This window comes from Chiloscyllium punctatum, chromosome 10, assembly GCF_047496795.1.
Source record: "Chiloscyllium punctatum isolate Juve2018m chromosome 10, sChiPun1.3, whole genome shotgun sequence".
Lineage (NCBI taxonomy): Eukaryota > Metazoa > Chordata > Chondrichthyes > Orectolobiformes > Hemiscylliidae > Chiloscyllium > Chiloscyllium punctatum.
In genome coordinates, this window is record NC_092748.1 from 61579691 (window position 1) to 61599597 (window position 19907).

At 40.7% G+C, this 19907-nt stretch overlaps 1 protein-coding gene across 6 annotated transcripts in view; it reads right to left on the reverse strand.

Moving 5' to 3' along the window:
* The window catches only part of kalrna (kalirin RhoGEF kinase a), a 753406-nt gene that overhangs the window by 456623 nt on the left and 276876 nt on the right, over positions 1 to 19907 (reverse strand). The window lies entirely within an intron of this gene.

Genomic DNA, 19907 nt, shown 5'->3' on the forward strand with positions numbered 1-19907 from the left:
CATCACACAGACTTCCTGTTTAATAGACTTCTTTGAGTACAGATTAATCTATACTTGAACAGACATCCAAAGTACTCACGAGACTGATATTTTATACAGCTGGATGTGAACACCTAATAGTATCAGGAAGGTGATCCTTGAGCACTCCCTTGCTAAAAAAACTATTGATTTCAGGGTGTATTTTTTCTAAGACTGATAAGGAGCCATTTTTGTGTTTTTTTATGGTTGGAATAAAACCCAAAAACAAAAAGATGAAAAGCAGCTCTCAAACAATCCTGAAAAGAAATTGTATTAAAAAATCTATAAACAGCTGGCGAACACTCCACAAGCATCTCTTTCAGCAGACTATGTCCGTTCCATTTCCAGTCGGATGACATGTCTCCTGGGCTTTGCAGAGCAGCTCTTAACCAAGGATTGTTCCATGTCAGATGAATTCTATTAAAGCAAAGACTTGTAGCTACATAAGAAGTCCTTAACTTACCAACAGTACTTATCTACTTCAAACTAAACAGAGGCAGAAACCTACGCAGTACATTCAATTTTGGTCTCCTTCCTATCGTAAGGATGTTGGTCAACTTGAAAGGGTTCAGAAAATATTTACAATGATGTTGCCAAGGTTGGAGGGTTTGAACTAGAGGGAGAGGCTGAATAGGCTGGGTCCGTTTTCCCTAGAGTGTTGCAGGCTGAGGGGTGACCTTATAGTGGTTTATAAAATCATGAGGGGCGTGGATAGGATAAACAGACAAGGTATTTTTCCTGGGATGAGAGAGTCCAGAAGTAGAGAGCATAGGGTGAGAGGAAAAAAATGTAAAAGGAACCTAAGGAGCAACTTTTTCACACAGAGGGTGGTGCTTGTATGGAATGAGCTGCCAGAGGAAGTGGTGGAGGCTGGTACAATTACAGCATTTAAAAGGCATCTGGATGGGTAGATGAATAGGAAGGGTTTAGAGGGATATGGGCCAAGTGCTGGCAAATGGAACTAGATTAGATTAGGATATCTGGTCAGCACGAATGAGTTGGACCGAAGGGTCTATTTCTGTGCTGTACATCTCTATGACTCCATGACTATAATTCTTCAACAAAGTAAGAAAATTGACAACTTGTGATTTTTTCCCTCAAAATTTAAATGCAAACTTTAAATGAAAGAGTAGGTTTTATACAATTATTCATCATACGCCACACAAAAGTTTCTGATACTTTGTGGACAGTGAATCACTTTGAATCAATTCACCCATTGAGAAAATATACAACAGCAATTTCATACACAGAAAGATTTTACAATGAGACTAAACAGTAATTTAGTCATTTTGCAAATACTGATTGTGACAGGTCTGTTGGCCAGGATACCAGAATAATCTACTGATGAATAGTGCTATTAGATCGCAATATTCATAATATATATTTATTAATGATTTAGATGAGGGAACTAAATATACTAACTCCAAAGTTGCAAATGACACAAAGCTGGGTTGGCAGGGTGAACCATGAAGAAGATGCAGAAAATGCTTCAGGGTGATTTAGATAAGTTGGCTGAGTGGGCAAATGTACCCAGATGAAATAATATGTGGATAAATGTGAGGTTATTTACTTTGGTAGCAAATGCAGGAATAAATTACTGCATATGCTGGAATCTGTACTGAAGACAACAAATGCTGGAGATCACAGTGGGTCAGTCAGTACTCATGGAGAGAGAGCAAGCTAATGTTTCAAGTCTAGATGACTCTTCATCAGAGCTGAAATACAGCATTTATGTTTAAGTTTGGGGGCAGTCGCCAGTGGGAGTAGTGGGTGTAGGGTGCTGGTGAAGAAAAGATGTTGATCGTTCAGCTTAAGTGATCGGAATATGAGAATGACACAGCAATGGTGTGTTTCCTGCCAGATTTGTAAGGATGGGGGATGGGGGAGAAGAGGGGAGGACATGATAACAATCTAAAACAAAGAAAAGGAATGTTCATAATTTAAAGCTATTGAACTCAAAATTAAGTCCAGAAGGCTGCGAAGTGCCTAGTCTGAAGATGAGATGCTGTTCCTCCAGTTTGCGCTGTGTTTCACTGGAACACTGCAGCATGCTCAGAACAGACATGTGGGCATGCGAGCAGGACATTTAATTGAAATGACCAGCTACAGGCAGGTGAGGTCCTGCTTGTGCACAGACCACAGGTGTTCCGCAAAGCGGTCACTCAGTCTGCATTTGGTTTCTTGAATGTAGAGTAGGCCACATTGGGTGCAGCAAATACAATACACAAGATTGGAGGAGGTACAGGTGAAATGCTGTTTCACCTGGAAAGGCAAATGCCCACTTGTCCGTCCTCAGTATGCTGCAGTGTTCCAGTGAAGCACAGCGCATCTCATCTTCAGACTCGGCACATTACAGCCTTCTAGACTTAATGTTGAGTTCAACACCTTTAAATTGTGAGCATTTGTTCCATTTCTTTCAGCTTGCTATCATGTCCTCCTTTCCTCCCTATGCCACTTACTATCCTTTCAAGTCTGGCAGGAGACACATCTTTGTTTTGCCATTCTCACATCCGATCACTTAAACTGAATCATCAACAGCTTTTCTTCACTGGCACCGTACACTTACTACGCCCAATGCACACCCTCCTCCCCCCAAACTACAGCATAAATGCTGTTGCCTCCAGAGTATTTCAGAAAGCAACAATCTCAGAAACAAACAGTTTGTAATACCTTACTCTAAAACCACTAAAGTAAATTCTGTGTCATAATCAAACCACAATAAACAGTATATTGCTGTAGGAAAGAAAGCTGCTTAAATGCAAATTTTATTTTCATTTTTAATTATAATATCAAATGTATTCAATATTTCCATGTAATTCACTCTTGCACTATTACACCTTCCACCATAAGCAAACAATTATTTCTAGCAAGATACTTTAACATTGTTCACCATAGCTGTACTTTTTTTCAGAACTAAATCTGCTAATGGTTTACATATTTCTGCCTCTGGTTCAGTGCCAGTATGAAACCTGTGTGCAGTGGGGTCTCCTCCACACACTCACCAGAATTCATATAAATATGTTAGCAATTCTATTGAAGGATGTAGGCCCAAATCAATGGCTTGTGGAGGGCAAAGTTTCATCTTCAGTTCAAATTCATTAACTACAAGTAAATTTGGCTTTCAATACTAAAACTATTAAATGGTTAAATCATATATTTGTCAATTATATCAAGTATTATTTATTTAAAATTGACATCAGAGTTCAAATCAACTCAAAAGCAACTTTATAATTCATCAACTTTGAATATTCAAAATAATGGTCAAGAATATGCTTATGATTGCCTTACAAGTCTGTAACATACTTCATGGGGAAGCAAATCTTGCCAAGAACCATATGAATAAGGCTTGGATTGTTTGTATATTCATCCAAACTTCCATAACATGTTTTGCTTTGAAAATACTCAGACCTTTTTCATTAGTTTATAAAGTTCATCTTATGCGCCACCATAGAGCTTTTCAAATCAAGGTCTGATATTAATGTTTCTTTCATTTGCAATATAAACAATTACTATTATAACTGCTGAGTTATTTAAGTCACAAGACAGGAAAAAAAAGAGCTTGTAACATCTTACACCAAGATTACAATAAGGTCAACTGAGAATTTTAAATATGTCCACCGAGATAAAACACTTCAGGATATATTTTGAGCAAATTGTGAATGTTGGCGTAAGTGTTTTGCAATGGATCCCTTAAGCATCTGTGAAAATCGGTAGAAAGTCACTAATGGCTTTTAAACTCACAAATGGTATTCACATTTTATGAAGAATTTTATCCCAATCATATGCTGTTTTAAATGCCAATGGAAAATGAATACAAACTAAGGTTGTCAACCAAAATTGGATATATCCTTGGGGGTTTGATCACTTGTTGCTTTCTTTCTCAAAACAAAAAAAAAGGAACTGTGTTCGGTATCTCTTCCATGGCTTGGGTAATGTGCTGCTAATGCTTTACTTCTCTCCAATATGATTTGGCAAGGAAAAGTAAAACTAAAGTATTTATCTTAAGACATACATGCATGAATATACAATATGTGTGTAATTTTTATCATGTTTAACCTTCTTACCATTAGTAAGTTCAAATGCCATTCTGCACATTAAAAATCTCCTAACTATTTCTGCAGGTAAAGCAGTTGCTGCAATATAAAATGTCCATCATCATTTGGATGCTGGGAAAGTAGATACATTAGTGTTTTCATTTGGTTTTGTTTCTTTCTCCAAATCAGACTATGTGGGCTTCTCTGTCTAGGGAAGCATTGGATATGACTCATCCCTAATAGCACTTGAGAAGGTGGTGAAGAGCAGTCTTTGGACCACACAGTCCTTGTGGTGTAGAAACACCCACAAAGCTGTTGAGAAGTGTGCTCCAGGATTTTGATGCCTTTGGCACCCAATGCTAGTCAGACTCTCCTACTCACTGTAGATGTGAGTACTTGCCATTGTCAGGATATTTCAGAATCTATGGTGCCAGTGGCATCTTTGATCCTCAGCCACGCAGCTAGTCAAGTGTTGGCAGTCCGGAGTCAATCTTTGCCATCAATGTAAAAGAACAGAAGCCACAAACCAATACTTCTCACACCACATAAGTGACATGACTGATACTTCCATGCACTTACAACTGCACATTACTACTTCAACCACAATGGGCTGAGGTTAGAAACAGGAAAGGAGAAGTCACCCTGTTGGGGGTTTTCTACAGGCTTCTGAACAGTTCTAGAGATGTAGTGGAAAGGGCAGCAAAGTGATTCTAGATAGGAGCAATAGTAACAAGGTAGTTGTTATGGGAGACTTTAACTTTCCAAATATCAACTGGAAATACCGCAGATGGGTCAGTTTTTGTCCAATGTGCGCAGGAGGGTTTGCTGACACAGTATGTAGACAGGTTAACAAGGGGCGAGGCCACAATGGATTTGGTACTGGGTAATGAACCAGGCCAAGCGTTAGCTTTGGAGGCAGGTCAGCACTCTGGTGATAGTGACAATAATTTGGTTATGTTGATTTTAGCGATGGAAAGGGATAGGTATATACCACAGGGCAAGAGCTATAGCTGGGGGAAAGGCAATTATGATGAGGTTAGGCAAGATTTAGGAGGCACAGGATGAGGAAGGAAACTGCAGGGGATGGGCACAGTTGAAAGGTGAGCTTCATCAAGGAACAGCTACTGTATGTCCTTGTTAAGTATGTACCTGGCCAGGCAGGGAGGAAGTGGTCAAGCGAGGGAGCTGTGATTTACTAAAAAGGTTGAATCTCTTGTCAAGAGGAAGAAGCAGGCTTATGTTAGGATGATACATGAAGGCTCAGTTAAGGCACTTGAGAGTTACAAGATAGCCAGGAATGAATGAAAGAGAGAGCTAAGAAGAGCCAGAAGAGGACATGAGAAGTCGTTGGCAAGTAGGATCAAGGAAAACCCTAAAGCTTTCTATAGGTATGTCAGGAATAAAAGAATGACTAGAGAAAGATTAGAGCCAATCAAAGATAGTAGTGGGACGTTGTGCTTGGAGTCACAGGAGATGGGGAAGCACTAAATGAATATTTTCATCAGTGTTCACACTGGAAAAAGACAATATTGTCAAGGAGGATACAGAGATACAGGCTACTACACTTGACGGGATTGAGGTTCACAAGGAGGTGGTGTTGGCATTTCTGGAAAGTGTGAAAATAGATAAGTCCCCTGGACCAGATGGGATCTATCTGAGGGTTCTCTGGGAAGCCAAGGAGGAGATTGCAGAGCCTTTGCCTTTGATCTTTACATCGTAATTGTCTACAGGAATAGTGCCAGAGGACTGGAGGATAGTAAATGTTGTCCTCTTGTTCAAGAAGGGGAGTAGAGACAATTCTGGTAATTATAGACCAGTGATCCTTACTTCGGTTGTGGGTAAAGTGTTGGAAAAAGTTATAAGAGATAAGATTTATAATCATCTAGAAAGGAATAGGTTGATTACGGATAGTCAACATGGTCGTGAAGGGTAGTTCGTGCCTCACAAACCTTATTGAGTTCTTTGAGAAGGTGACCAAACAGGTTGATGAGGGTAAAGTGGTTGATGTGGTGTATATATGGATTTCAGTAAGGCATTTGATAAGGTTCCCCATGGTCGGTTATTGCACAAAATACAGAGGCATGGGTTTGAGGGCAATTTAGCAGTTTAGATCAGAAATTGGCTAGCTGAAAAAAGACAGAGGGTGATGGTTGATGGGAAATGTTCATCCTGGAGTTCAGTTACTAGTAGTATACTACAAGGATCTGTTTTGGGTCCACTGCTGTTTGTCATTTTTATAAGTGACCTGGATGGGGGCGTAGAAGAATGGATTATAAATTTGCAGAGGATACTAAGGTCAGTGGAGTTGTGGAAAGTGCAGAAGGATGTTGCAGGTTACAGAGAGACATAGATAAGCTGCAGAGCTGGGCTGTGAGGGGTTTAAATGAGGAAAAGTGTGAGGTGATTCAACTTTGGAAGGAGCAACAGGAATAAAGAGTACTGGGCTAATGGTAAAATTCTTGGTAGTGTAGATGAACAGAGAGGTCTCAGTGTCCATGTACATAGATCCATAAAAGTTGACACCCAGGTTGATAGGGTTGCTGAGAAGTGTGCTGGCTTTTATTGGTAGAGGGATTAAGTTTCAGAGCCATGAGGTCATGTTGCAGCAGTACAAAACTCTGGCATGGCCACAATTGGAGTATTGCACATAGTTCTGGTCACCGCATTATAGGAAGTATGTGGAAGCTTTGGAAAGCATTCCGAAACAATTTACTAGGATGTTGCCTAGTATGGAGGGAAGGTCTTACGAGGAAAGGCTGAGGGAATTGAGGCTGTTTTCATTGGAGAGAAGAAGGTTGAGAAGTGACTTAAATGAGACATATAAGATAATCAGAGGGTTAGGTAGGGTGGACAGTGAGAACCTTTTTCCTCGGATGCTGATGGCTAGCACAAGGGGACATAGCTTTAAATTGAGGGGTGATAGATATAGGACTGATGTCAGAGGTAGTCTCTTTACTCAGAGAGTAGTAAGGGCATGGAAGGCCTTGCCTGCAACAGTAGTAGACTCGCCAAACTTAAGGGCATTTAAATGGTCATTGGATAGACATATGGACGAAAATAGAATACTGTAGGATAGATAGGCATCAGATATGGTTCCACAGGTCACTGCAACATCGAGGGCCGAAGGGCCTGTACTACACTGTAATGTTCTATTTCTGTTAGGTTCCAGGTCATTCAGCTTACCTGCCCATGGCTACATCCTATCTTCAAGACCTGTCTAAATCATTGCTACACTTTCCCCAGTGCCTACTAATGGAAACTAATTATTCAGAGACATGTGATCTTTTCAAAGGACAGAAAGGAAGAGTTGTGAGATAGTATGAGACAGAATTAGTGCATTGACAAGAAATGATCTTAGATCAGAGTTTTTAAATTTTTTATTCATTGGATTCATGGGATGTGGGCAGTGCCAACTAGGTCAGCATTTATTGCCCAAATTTAATTTCCCCAGACGGCAGCTGACAGTCCACTACATTGCTGTGGGTCTGAAGTCATTAGTAGACCAGAGCAGACCAAATAAGGATGGCATTTGCATTTATCCTAAAAGATATTCATGAACCTGGTGGGTTTTCCAACAATCAATGAAGATTTCGTGGTCATTATTAGACTCTTAACTCCATATTTTTATTGAATTCAAATTCCATCATCTGTCAAGGTGGGATTCAAACCCAAGTCCTCAACCATTGTCTTTAGCTCTGGATTAACTGTCCATCAGTAATACCATGATGAATAAAATCATGATGAAGAATCCATAATGGTTCCAGTAAGAAACAACAAGATGAAAAATACACTGATGGGAGTGGTCTTTGTGCCCTCTAACAGTACAAAGGTGATAATGAGGAATGATCCATGTTAATAGGTCTCTTGATACCCAGAAGCAAGAGTCTCATCTTGGTTGGAAAATGTGATTTTTTTGGTCTTAATGTCGAGATAGGCATCATTTGACATGTCACCCAACTTCCCCCAATTTCTTACCATAGCCCAAGTCATTCAGGGACTGGGAAGATTCTGCTCCAGGTTCATGATGGAGCAGTCAGATTGAAACAGTCTTGAAAGAGTTAATGAAAGGAAATTGGGACGGCAAAGAGAGGCCATGAAATAACTCTGGCAGATGGGATCAAGGAAAATCCCAAACCTTTTTATAAGTATATGAAGAGTAAGAGGATTATTGGAGAAAGAGTGAACCATATTAGAGACCAAGGGCTGATCTGTGCATGGAGCCAGTGGACGTGGATGAAGTCTTAGGGAGCGGTTCTCCAAACGCTAGTGTTTTCAAATAAACCTGTTGGACTATAACCTGATGTTGTGTGATTTTTAACTTCATCTATTTTCAGAGAGAAGAAAGGCATTGCAGCCAGAGGTTTCACTTAGGATGATGAGGATCTCGAATACATTAAGATTAATAAGGGGAAGTATTAGATGTTTTCGTGTGCATACAGGTGCATTAATCACCAGGGCCTGATGAGATGTATCCCAGGCTGCTATGGGGTAAAGGAAGTAGCTTGCTGGAGTCATGACAGACATACTTAATACGTCACTCGCCACAGGCAAAGTGTCAGATCACTGGAAGACAATAATGTGGCTCCTTTGTTCAAGAAGAGCATCAGGGATTCGCCATGTAATTACAGACTAGTTAGTCCGACATCAGTGGCAGGGTTAAAAATCACACAACATCACGTTATAGTCCAACAGGTTTAACTGCAAGCACGAGCTTTCGGAGCGCTGCTCCTTCATCAGGTGGTTTCAGCTCCTCATCAACCACCTGAGGAAGAAACAGTGCTCCACAAGCTAGTGTTTCCAATTAAACCTGTTGGACTATAACCTGGTATTGTGTGATTTTTAACTTTGTACACCCCAGTCCAACACCAACATCGCCAAATCATCAGTGGCAGGGCTTTTATTTGAAAAAATTCCCTAAGGATAAGATTAATCAATACTTGGAAAGGCAGGCATTGATCAAGGATAGTCAGCATGGATATGTTGGAGGGACATCCTGTCTGACTAATATAATTGAGGGTTTTGAAAAGGTGGCTAAATATATTGATGAGGGTAGTGTAGTTACATGCAGTTTAGTAAAATCTTTGACAAAATCCTCCATAGATGGCTGGTCTAAAAGTTAAGGAAAAGTCTATGGGATGCAAAGCAAGTTGGCAAACTGGATCCAAAATTGGCTCACAAATAGAACAAAGTCAGAAGTCACATGAAGTCAGATTATAATTCAACAGGTTTATTTGTCCATCCTAGTCCAACACCAGCACCTCCATAAACAGGAGACAAAGGGTGATTGGGTCGTTTTCATGACTGGAAGCTTCTGATCATCAGTGTACTACAAGGATTAGTGCTGGGACCGTTGCTATTTGTTATCTATATTAATGACTTAGATGTGAATGTAGATGATGTGATTAGTAAATTTGCAAATAACATGAAAATTGGTGGTCATGTTGAGAGTGAGGAGGCTGGTCTCAGGCTTCAGTCTGGTATTGATTGGTTGGTAAATTAGCCAGATCGATGGCAGATAGAATTTTAAACCTGGTAAGTGGGAGGCGATGCATTTTGAGAGTTCTGATAAGGGAAGGATATACACAATGAATTTTAAATCCTTACGGAGTACTGAGGAACAAAAGGATCTTGGTTTACAAGTCCATAGATCCCTGAAGGTGTGAGCACGGGCAGACAGGATGGGGAAGAAAGCATATGGGATGCTGGCCTTTGTTAGCTGTGGTGTAGAATATAGGAGCAAGGAAGCCATGTTACAACTTTATAAACTTTATTAGTTGGGCCACAGTTGAAACTGTGTGTACTGTTCGGGTTACCACATTACTGGAAGGACATGACTGCACAGGACAGTGTGTAGAGGAGATTCACTAGGATGTTGCCTGGAATGAAAAGGCTCAGTTATGAGGGGAGGCTGGATAGGCTGGGTTTGTTTTCCCTGGAGCAGAGGAGGCCGAGGGGGGAATCTGATTGACATATACAAAATCATGGGACTTGGGGGAGGGGTGTTGGCAATGCGGACTCACTGAAATCCTTGTAGAGGGAGGAGGAGAGCTTCTTCAAGGAAGTGAAGCTGCCAGTCCTGTCCATCCCCCTGCCAAGTTTCTATAATAGCTATGACATCCCCGTCCCATGTTCCGATACCTGCCCTGAGTTCATCAGCCTTACTTGTAAGAGTCCTTGCATTTAAATAAATGGAGTTTAATTCTTCAGTTACCTCGTTCTCTGACTTGCTCTTGTCTGTCTTTTCTAAATAGCCTGATATTTTCTGACTCAGTATCCTCCTCATCTGTCTTTCTATTTTCATTACTACTTAGGAATCCCCTTACCCAATCGGTTACAGGCTCCCAAGATAGAACTAGCAAATCTCCCCACCAGGATATCTGTCCCTTTCCAGTTCAGATGAAAGCTATCCCTTTTGAACAAGTCTTTTCTAGCTCAGAAGAGATCCCAATGGTCTAAAAATCTGAATCCCTGCACATTGCATCCCCTCTTCAGCAATTGATTTATCCATCCTATCCTTCCTTTCTTCATTAGAATTTAGCACCAGGAGTAAGTCAGAGATTACTATTTTTGAGGTTCTGTTTTTTAACCTTCTACCTAACCTTTTTAATTCACTCTGCAAAACTTTAATCTAATTATCGCGTTTTCCTAGTGATACTACACCCAGCTGAGGCCTATAGGACTGCTCGGAGACAAGGTGCTGGAGTCATTGTGGTTGGCGAATGATGGCACAAAGGAATTGTGCAGTGGAGGTCTTGGGAAGGGGTCAGCAGCAAGAGCAGGGAGCATCCAACAACACCCCACTTTCCCCAATCATGCACTGAACACCTGAAAACAAGGGGCCATGCCTTCACCCTCAACACCCTCCCAAAACAATCACCTCCAAGGGCCTGCAAACCACATCAGAGGGTTGGCTTGTCAGGCACCCTATATGACTAATACCAGTCATTAAATGTTCCTTCATGATGATGGCCTGGAAGCTGTCATCATTTAATATTAAAGATGTCAAATCTCTTCAAAGGCATCTCCATTTTGATGCTCCATGTGTTTGAATATAAGGAACCTCATGGACACTAGTGAACATTTTGTGTTTGCCACATACCCACCACAACCAGATCAGGATACAAAAACTGATGTCCATCTGTCTCGGCTTTTCTATCCAAACCCACGTAAATTTTAATGATACAAGAGAAACAAATAACTTGCTCATAACATAAAACTGGGGAGGGAATAGGGCCCCTCAAAGATCAGCAAGGCGGCCTTTGTGTGGAGTCACAGAAAATGGGGGAGATACTTAATGACTATTTTGCATCAGTATTTACTGTGGAAAAGGATATGAAAGATAAAGACTGTAGGGAAATAGATTGTGACATCTTGGAAAATGTCCAGATTACAGAGGAGGAAGTGCTGGATGTCTTGAAACGGGTAAAGGTGGATAAATCCCCAGGGCCTGATCAGGTGTACCTGAGAACTCAGTGGGAAGCCAGAGAAGTGATTGCTGGGCCTCTTGCTAAGATATTTGTATCGTCGATAGTCACAGGCGAGGTGCCGGAAGACTGGAGGCTGGCAAACGTGGTGCCACTGTTTTCTGGACCAGATGGGCCAATGGGCTGAGAAGTGGCAGATGGAGTTTAATTCAGACAAATGCAAGGTGCTGCATTTTGGGAGAGCAAATCTTAGCAGGACTTATACACTTAATGGTAAGGTCCCAGGGAATGTTGCTGAACAAAGAGACCTTGGAATGCAGGTTCATAGCTCTTTGAAAGTAGAGTCACAAGTAGATAGGATAGTGAAGAAGGTGTTTGGGTATGCTTTCCTTTATTGGTCAGCGTATTGAGTACAGGAGTTGGGAGGTCATGTTGCAGCTGTACAGGACATTGGTTAGGCCACTATTGGAATATTGCATGCAATTCTGGTCTCCTTCCTATTGGAAAGATGTTATGAAACTTGAAAGGGTTCAGAAAAGATTTACAAGGATGTTGCCAGGGTTGGAGGATTTGAGCTATAGGGAGAGGCTGAGCAGGCTGAGGCTGTTTTCCCTGGAGGGTCAGAGACTGAGAGGTGACTTTATAGAGGTTTACAAAATGTGAAGGGCATGAATAGGATAAATGGGCAAAGTCTTTTCCCTGGGGTGGGGGAGTCCAGAATGAGAGGGCATAGGTTTAGGGTGAGAGGGGAAAGATAAAAAAGAGACCTAAGGGGCAACTCTTTCACACAGAGGGTGGTACGTGTATGGAATGAGTTGCCAGAGAAAGTGGTGGAGGCTGGTACAATTGCAACATTTAAAAGGCATTTGGATGGGTATATGAATAGGAAGGGTTTGGAGGGATATGGGCCGGGTGCTGGCAGGTGGGACTAGATTGGATTGGGATATCTGGTCAGCATGGAAGGGTTGGACTGAAGGGTCTGTTTCCATTCTGTATATCTCCATGACTATGACTCTATAAAATTAAAACACTGTGCTATGAGAAAATACAGTGATGGTGATGCATTTTTCATTGCCAACAATGAAGCCAAAAAACAGTCTTACACTTCCTCATCTTGCACCAAATGGTATTCACTCAGTTTTCTCAAAAGACTCATAGCAGACAGAAAAACAAACTTTGCCAAAAGAAAGGCTGAATGCATTCAAAGATTCTTCTGTTCCTCTGTGGCCAATAAGGTGCTAATTATTTTCTCAAATGGACCAACGTAACATGAATTACATACAATGACTGTTCCAGTAGGAGCAGTGGGAAACTAGATTCAGAAATTCACAACCTCCAGTTCACTTTTTGCAAGAACATTCTATTAAAACATAAAGCCACATTCAGATCGAAACAAATGTGTTGTGTGTTGTGTGTTCAGTCTATTACAAATGGTCCTATTTGGAATTGTTGCCTGATAAAGTTTGTGCAACTCTCCAAACTCCAGGTCAGAATGGCACTCTTGAGATAAGGTGTGAATCTTTTCATGAAACTATTTCCAAACCATAAACAGAAATGATATTCAGATGTGTCCAACAGAATGGCCAGCATCAGCAGGCTGGGGCAACAGTTGCTCCATCAAAATAAGGTCCATCAAAATAAAAGTTTTAATCTGCTTGATACAAGATATTATTTTTAGCATTCAAATGAAACACAAACCAAAGATGAGTACAATTTTATCCACAATAATCATTAATCAGGTATGTAGGAAAAATACTTTTCCAAAACTGATTGACCAGAACTAAATTTCCTAAATATTTCATGCTATAATAAATGCACCAGGTTAAAAAAAACACAAATTAAAAAAGAACTTCCTTATTTAATTTCAAACATGTAAATATTGATTTCAGAATCAGCGAATGGCACCTTATTAAAACAACTGAAATTAGAGACAACTTTAATAACTTGCCAACTATGTATTTGCTTTGAGTGAGCAACCAATATGCAAAAGAGTCATTGTACAGTCAACAACTTTAAAGCTGACAGCTTTTGTTCACGACTTTCCTTCCTTCCCTTTGCTGGTAGTCAGATTTAAAGTCCACTTCCATTACAACAGCTTGAAATTAGTTCTGTTTCAAATAGCTGTGTCATTCAAAGTGGCTGAGTGCTGATGTGAAGCAAGGCATTATGTGGCCATAACTGAATTACCAGTGCTGAGGCAGCTCCTGCAAATTGTTACATTGTAGAAGAAACAATTTTGCTGCGTGCTTGACAGGCACCAGCTTTCAATTAAACATCTACAGCCACCAACAGGTTACCCAGTTGGCTACTAACGGCAATAAAGATGCACCAATACACAAACATCAATTTCTGCTACAATGCTGACATCAGTAGCTCACAATTGGATTAGAACTCTCCTTCTCCACACAAAAGACAACATCTAACCTAGATAATGGAAGCTTTGCCTGTAGTCTGGAGAGCCAGTAGAAGTCTTGAATCACATCCTTTCAGAAGAGCGTGCAGTAAGTGACCAGCAGCAAGGCCTGGAGCCCAGGTGGAATTCCTACTCCTTATTGCCATCAGCATCAACCAGGCACCTTGGGTACCTACCAGCACTGCATCCTGCAAGGCCCAGGATTGGTGACACTTTCAGACTACAAAATGAGGAAGGGCAGAATAAGAGATGCAGTGAGATGGTTGCTGGGTGGGGAGGGAGTGGTGGGGGAATCAGTAACGTCAGGAGGGTGGGGGCTAACATTCAGCAGTCCCCATTCCCAATGGCAGTTTTCCAGCTTCAGTTGAGTTTTCTTGTGACTGTGGGATGTGGGCATCACTGGCTGGGCCAGCATTTATTGACCCTACTTGTCCTTGAGAAAGTGGTGGTGAGCTGCATGCACAGCTGCCATTGACAGAAATAAAGTGCTTAATATGGCAGTGTTCCTATGGACTCCGAAGGGTGGCACCTCCAATTGGCAATCTGTAACCCAAACTGGGGCCCCACCATAGTGACGTTCTGCCAAGTGTCAACATTCCCTATATTCATTAACCATCTGTCTGTGTGGAGTTTGCACATTCTCCCCGTGTCTGCGTGAGTTTCATCGAATCATCATCGAGATGTACAGCATGGAAACAGACCCTTCGGTCCAACTTGTCCATGCCGAACAGATGTCCCAACCCAATCTAATTCCACCTGCCAGCACACGGCCCATATCCCTCCAAACCCTTCCTATTCATGTACCCATCCAATTGCCTCTTAAACGTTGCAATTGTACCAGCCTCTACCCCACTTCCTCTGGCAGCTCACTCCATAAACGTACCACCTTCTGCGTGAAAAAGTTGTCCCTTAGGTCTCTTTTTCATATCTTTCCCCTCTCAAACTAAACCTATGCCCTCTAGTTCTGGACTCCCTGACCCCAGGGAAAAGACTTTGTCTATTTATCCTATCCTATCCATGCCCCACATAATTGTGTAAACCTCTATAAGGTCACCCCTCAGCCTCTGACACTCCAGGGAAAACAGCCCCAGCCTATTCAGCCTCTCCCTGTGGCTCAAATCCTCTAACCCTCCTTGTAAATCTTTTCTGAATCCTTTCAAGTTCACAACATCTTTCCGATAGGAAGGAGACCAGAATTGCACGCAATATTCCAAGAGTGACCTAACCAATGTCCTGTACAGCCGCAACATGACCTCCTAACCCCTGTACTCGGTACTCTGACCAATAAAGGAAAGCATACAAAACGCCTTCTTCACTATCCTATCTACCTGCGACTCCACTTTCAAGGAGCTATGAACCTGCACTCCAAGGTCTCTTTGTTCAGCAACACACCCTAGGACCTTACCATTAAATGTCGAAGTCCTGCTAAGATTTGCTTTCCCAAAATCCACAACCTCACATTTATCTGAATTAAACTCCATCTGCCACTTCTCAGCCCATTGGCCCATCTGGTCCAGATCCTGTTGGAAACTGAGAAAATCCTCTTTGCTGTCCACTACACCTGCAATTTTGGTGTCATCTGCAAACTTATTAACTGTACCTCTTATGCTCGCATCCGAATCATTTATGTAAATGACAAAAAGTAGAGCCCAGCACCGATCCTTTTTCCTCCAGGTGCTCCGGTTTCCTCCCACAATCCAAAGATGTGCAGGTTAGGTGAATTGGCCATGCTAAATTGCCCGTAGCTTTCAGTGCATTAGTCAGGGATAAATGTGGGGGAATGGGTCTGGATGGGTTGCTCTTTGGAGGGTCAGTGTGGACTTGTTGGGCCGAAGTGCCTGTTTCTACACTGTAGGGAATCTAATCTAAACCATCCATGCAACAGTCCTTACTGGTATTTACCTGATGGCCCCAGCGACCCTGGCCCCACTTGCTGTACAGGTGGCATTCATTGCTTTAGCTCTCGATTGGGTCCAGCCTCAAAAATGGTCACCACTCACACTGCTGAGACTGAGTGACAGCTGACACGCTCTGATTGGCTAGAAGATTATTAGGTTAGGCTCCTGTATTTTAATGGGATGGGAACCTTAACACAATTGATTCATTTCTGGATGGACATAAAATGCAGCCAAGAGATCTCTCATCACCTGAGGTAAGGATTACTTTTGGTTTAGGCTCCAGTCACCAAAACCTCCGCCATCATGTTTAAATTTCATCTGCGTTTGCAATGGGTTTCCCAGGAGTCAATGTTGAAACTACTACTCTTTTAGACGTACATTAGTGAATCGGACTTAGGCATATAGTGCATCATTTTAAAGGTTGCAGATAGCACAAAACTCAGAAATATAATAAAAAATGAAGAGGAGAGTAGTAAACCACATGAGAACACAGACAGTGATGAAACACCTCAACACAAGGAGATATAATTTAACACAGAGTGATGTGAGTGATTAATGTTTGTCAGAAGGTGTCCTACAGGAATCCTCATGAGTGTTGTTGGCCACCCAATGGCTTGAAGCTCAATAGGTAGTCCATCTAAAGCTGCTCGATGGCAGACTCTCCAGCTATTTTTATGGGAAGATCATTTAGAGGTGGAAATACCTTGAGCTGCTAACCTGACTCATCTCTCCTCAAAATGTCTTCTCATCTGCCTTAAAGCTCAACCCCACGTGGGATCTAGAAGATTCTGCTGCCATCTCTGTAGAAGTTAATGATGGTAACAGCTAATGCTGCTATTTCTGGAGATGGAGGAGGGGACTAATTATTACTGAGAAACCCCTTCAACCTACCTGTGACCTGAATCCATCATGCTGACCTGCTTTCTTCTTTCACTAGACTCCTTAGCATTGCTGGTTTTTCACTGTTCACTTGCTCCTAGCTATTTGCACACTCTCTGCATGTCTATATATTGTTGATTTCTCTTATTGTAAAAGTCTCCTACTATTACTTGCCATTTAACTACCGCGTGTTCACCATCTAAGCAGTGCATTATTTTTCATGTCTTAACATTCTTTATTCCTTCCCCATTTTCCCCTGTTCCTTTTTTCCACTGCAGCTTTTTTGTAATAGTTTCCAACACGAAGGAAAGATCTTAGACCTAATAGTTGATTGACTAACTTCTGTACTTCCAGAGCCTGTCTGCTCTGCTGAGTACTTCCAGCTGTTTCTGTTTTTGCTTTGTAAATAAATGATATTTTTGGACTGCTTTTTTTTTGCTCTAACATGCTCAAAGCATTACATGAACTGAAATCAGCATCATGTTTGGAATGATACAATATTCCAGTGGTAGCATGAGACCTCATAACACACAACTGCAATTCAAAGCTGACTGTGGGTTATACTCATGGAATTCTACCATTGTAACATTGCCAGATCACACACAGTGCTTCAGTTAATTCACGGAGAACCAAGAGTTATTTTTTGCAACAGTCAAAACGATTAAAGGCCTCTATTCATTTAAGAGCTCACTTTATGGTTGTTAGGACTAACACAGCAATGAGCTTGTCCTGATGTGATCATACTAACAGCAATCAGAGAAAATAAGAACAACACATTTCCCCTAATGAGGAAAACATGGCATTAGTAAAAGAGATCTGAAGATATCAGATAGAAAATCCAATATCAGAATCAGGGTATTACTTTGTAGTATTTTGATCAGGTATTTTCTTCTGCCACAGGAAACCAAGTGAAAGAAACAAAGAAATGTGGCAGTAAGACAATGAAGTGCTAGAATACCTCTTTAGGACAAAGTGGTACTGTTCCAAATTTGAAGAAGAAGGAAAATAAATTCCAGAACATGAATGAGCTTGCAGCAGTAGGAAAAAAAACATATGTTTCTTTTGTCATGCCTTCAAACTGAGCACCAAAGATAATAAGACCTAAAGTGCTAACCACAGGCTACTGAAAGTTTCTGAAACCATAAGATGCCCAAATTTGAAAGCTTCCCTGAAAGTGTGAAATAAAAATAGTGACCATCTATTCCACTGTTGTGATAAAATGTGTAATCATGACAGTAATCAAACACCAGAGGGCACCATGAACAAAAAACGGTGCTTGATAGATGAAGGATGAGCTCGCCTTACAAATCCAATGTGTAAGGAAACAAAGAGAATGATGTCACTGAATAAGGGAAAAAAGACATTAATGACAAGGGAGGAGGAGACAGGATACATCTGAAAGAAAAAGCTGCCACATAAGGAAGAAGAAGAGATAACACAATATACAGTTATAGAAAAAATGCTACATGGTGAAAAATTAAAATGAACCTGTGTATCTAATACGGTTTTTATTTGGTAATATTAATTGAGGTTGCCGGAAGTTTGTACCATGATTGGAATAATAAATACAGCTAATATACTGAAATATCATAGAACACAATAAAGGCACATTGTGTGTAATACTAAATCAGTTTCTCACAATGGAAGAAAAATGAAATTTTGCAAGGCAAAGCACAGCCCATCAATCTCCCAGTCTCCTGGGTGAGGTGTGCAAGCTGCTACATAAGCAACCCTTGGGAAAACCAATGTTATCAACCATTGACAGTAACCCATAGCAACACATCCTGTTCTATGCTAAAAAAAATTAGGTCAAACAGAACTATGATTAACAGCATTTTAGGCAGATTCCCTTTAAGAATGAATATTTACTATTTACTGATCAATTGTGAACATTATGCTTTTTTGAACTGTAAGAATGCTCTTTCTTTCTGTTATATGGTCTACATAGAAACACAGTCACCAGAAAATGAGAATAAACACATACTATTCCCTTTGGCATAGCCAAAGATAATATAATTATTCTGGTTTATAGAAGATGGCTACTATCTGTTGACAACAGAAAAGACAAAGACCACATTGTTTAACTCATAGGGAATGGTCATAAAGTCCATCCTTATAAACTATATTACAGACTACATTTATCTCAAGTGGTACAAAATAAAATACAATGCTACATTAAATAATCATGCTGGTATAGCCAGAGCAGTGCAGCTCAAAATTCTAACTCAATTACTATAGCCTCCAGCAAACAAAAATTTAAACCTATTTCATGTTTCAGTGGCTATTGTGAAAAATGCGCATACAGGTGCAATACATAGATTCATTCTATAACTTCACACTGGGAGGGGAGACATGCTGATGACATTCAGAGACACAGGAATTGACTGGAAACAATGTGATGGTTGGTGTATTCTGTTAAGGTTAGAAAAAGTGTCACTCTTCAAAATATCTTTCTTTAAATCAAGAATTTGCTAGTTATGTGCAGGTACAAAAATGTACCATTTAAAAGTCTGCTTCTTTTGGAAACACTAGGAATATTTAACTTTCTGTTTAAGTTGAAGTTTGGAGTGGTCCCTAAAGTTTTAGATCAACAAGTGGTGATGTGGAAGGAAGTCCATGGCGGACTGTTGAGTAGGAGCAGATTTGATAAACTTTTGTCTTTCTGAGTTCTCTCTCTTTGTAAGCCTAATGTGGATGGAAATCTGTACCTTACAAACTTCTTAGATTACTTGGCATCCTGAATATCCACCGTGATCCCTATATCTGCAATTTTAATAGTGACACACATAGTTTAATTGGGCAACCTGCCAATCCGATAGCAGGTCCTACTGAGGCCTGGGAAAGGAGGAATGCCAATAGTCTCCATTTACAGCCCTCTCCTACAACTTTGGTAATTGTGTGTGAAAATTCTGTCTGACAAGTAAAGGTGACTTATTGCTCCCTAAGTTGTATATTCTGTCAAATCTCACCTGAAGTTACTGTATGATTTGGCCATGGATTTCTGAGGTCTTTGTCCTTAATGCTTAGTTACCTTTAGAATATAATTGTACATATTAAATTTGAATTGCTTATATAAAACAATTACAATTGATAATTTCTAAAGATGGTGACAGCATCTGGTACCTGCCAGCACATATCTGCTTTTTATTAGAGTCATTTTTCATGAGCATGATAATCTACCGACAATAATGTTCCAGCATTGGATTCCCAATGGAAAACTATTCACGCTCAGGATTTTTCC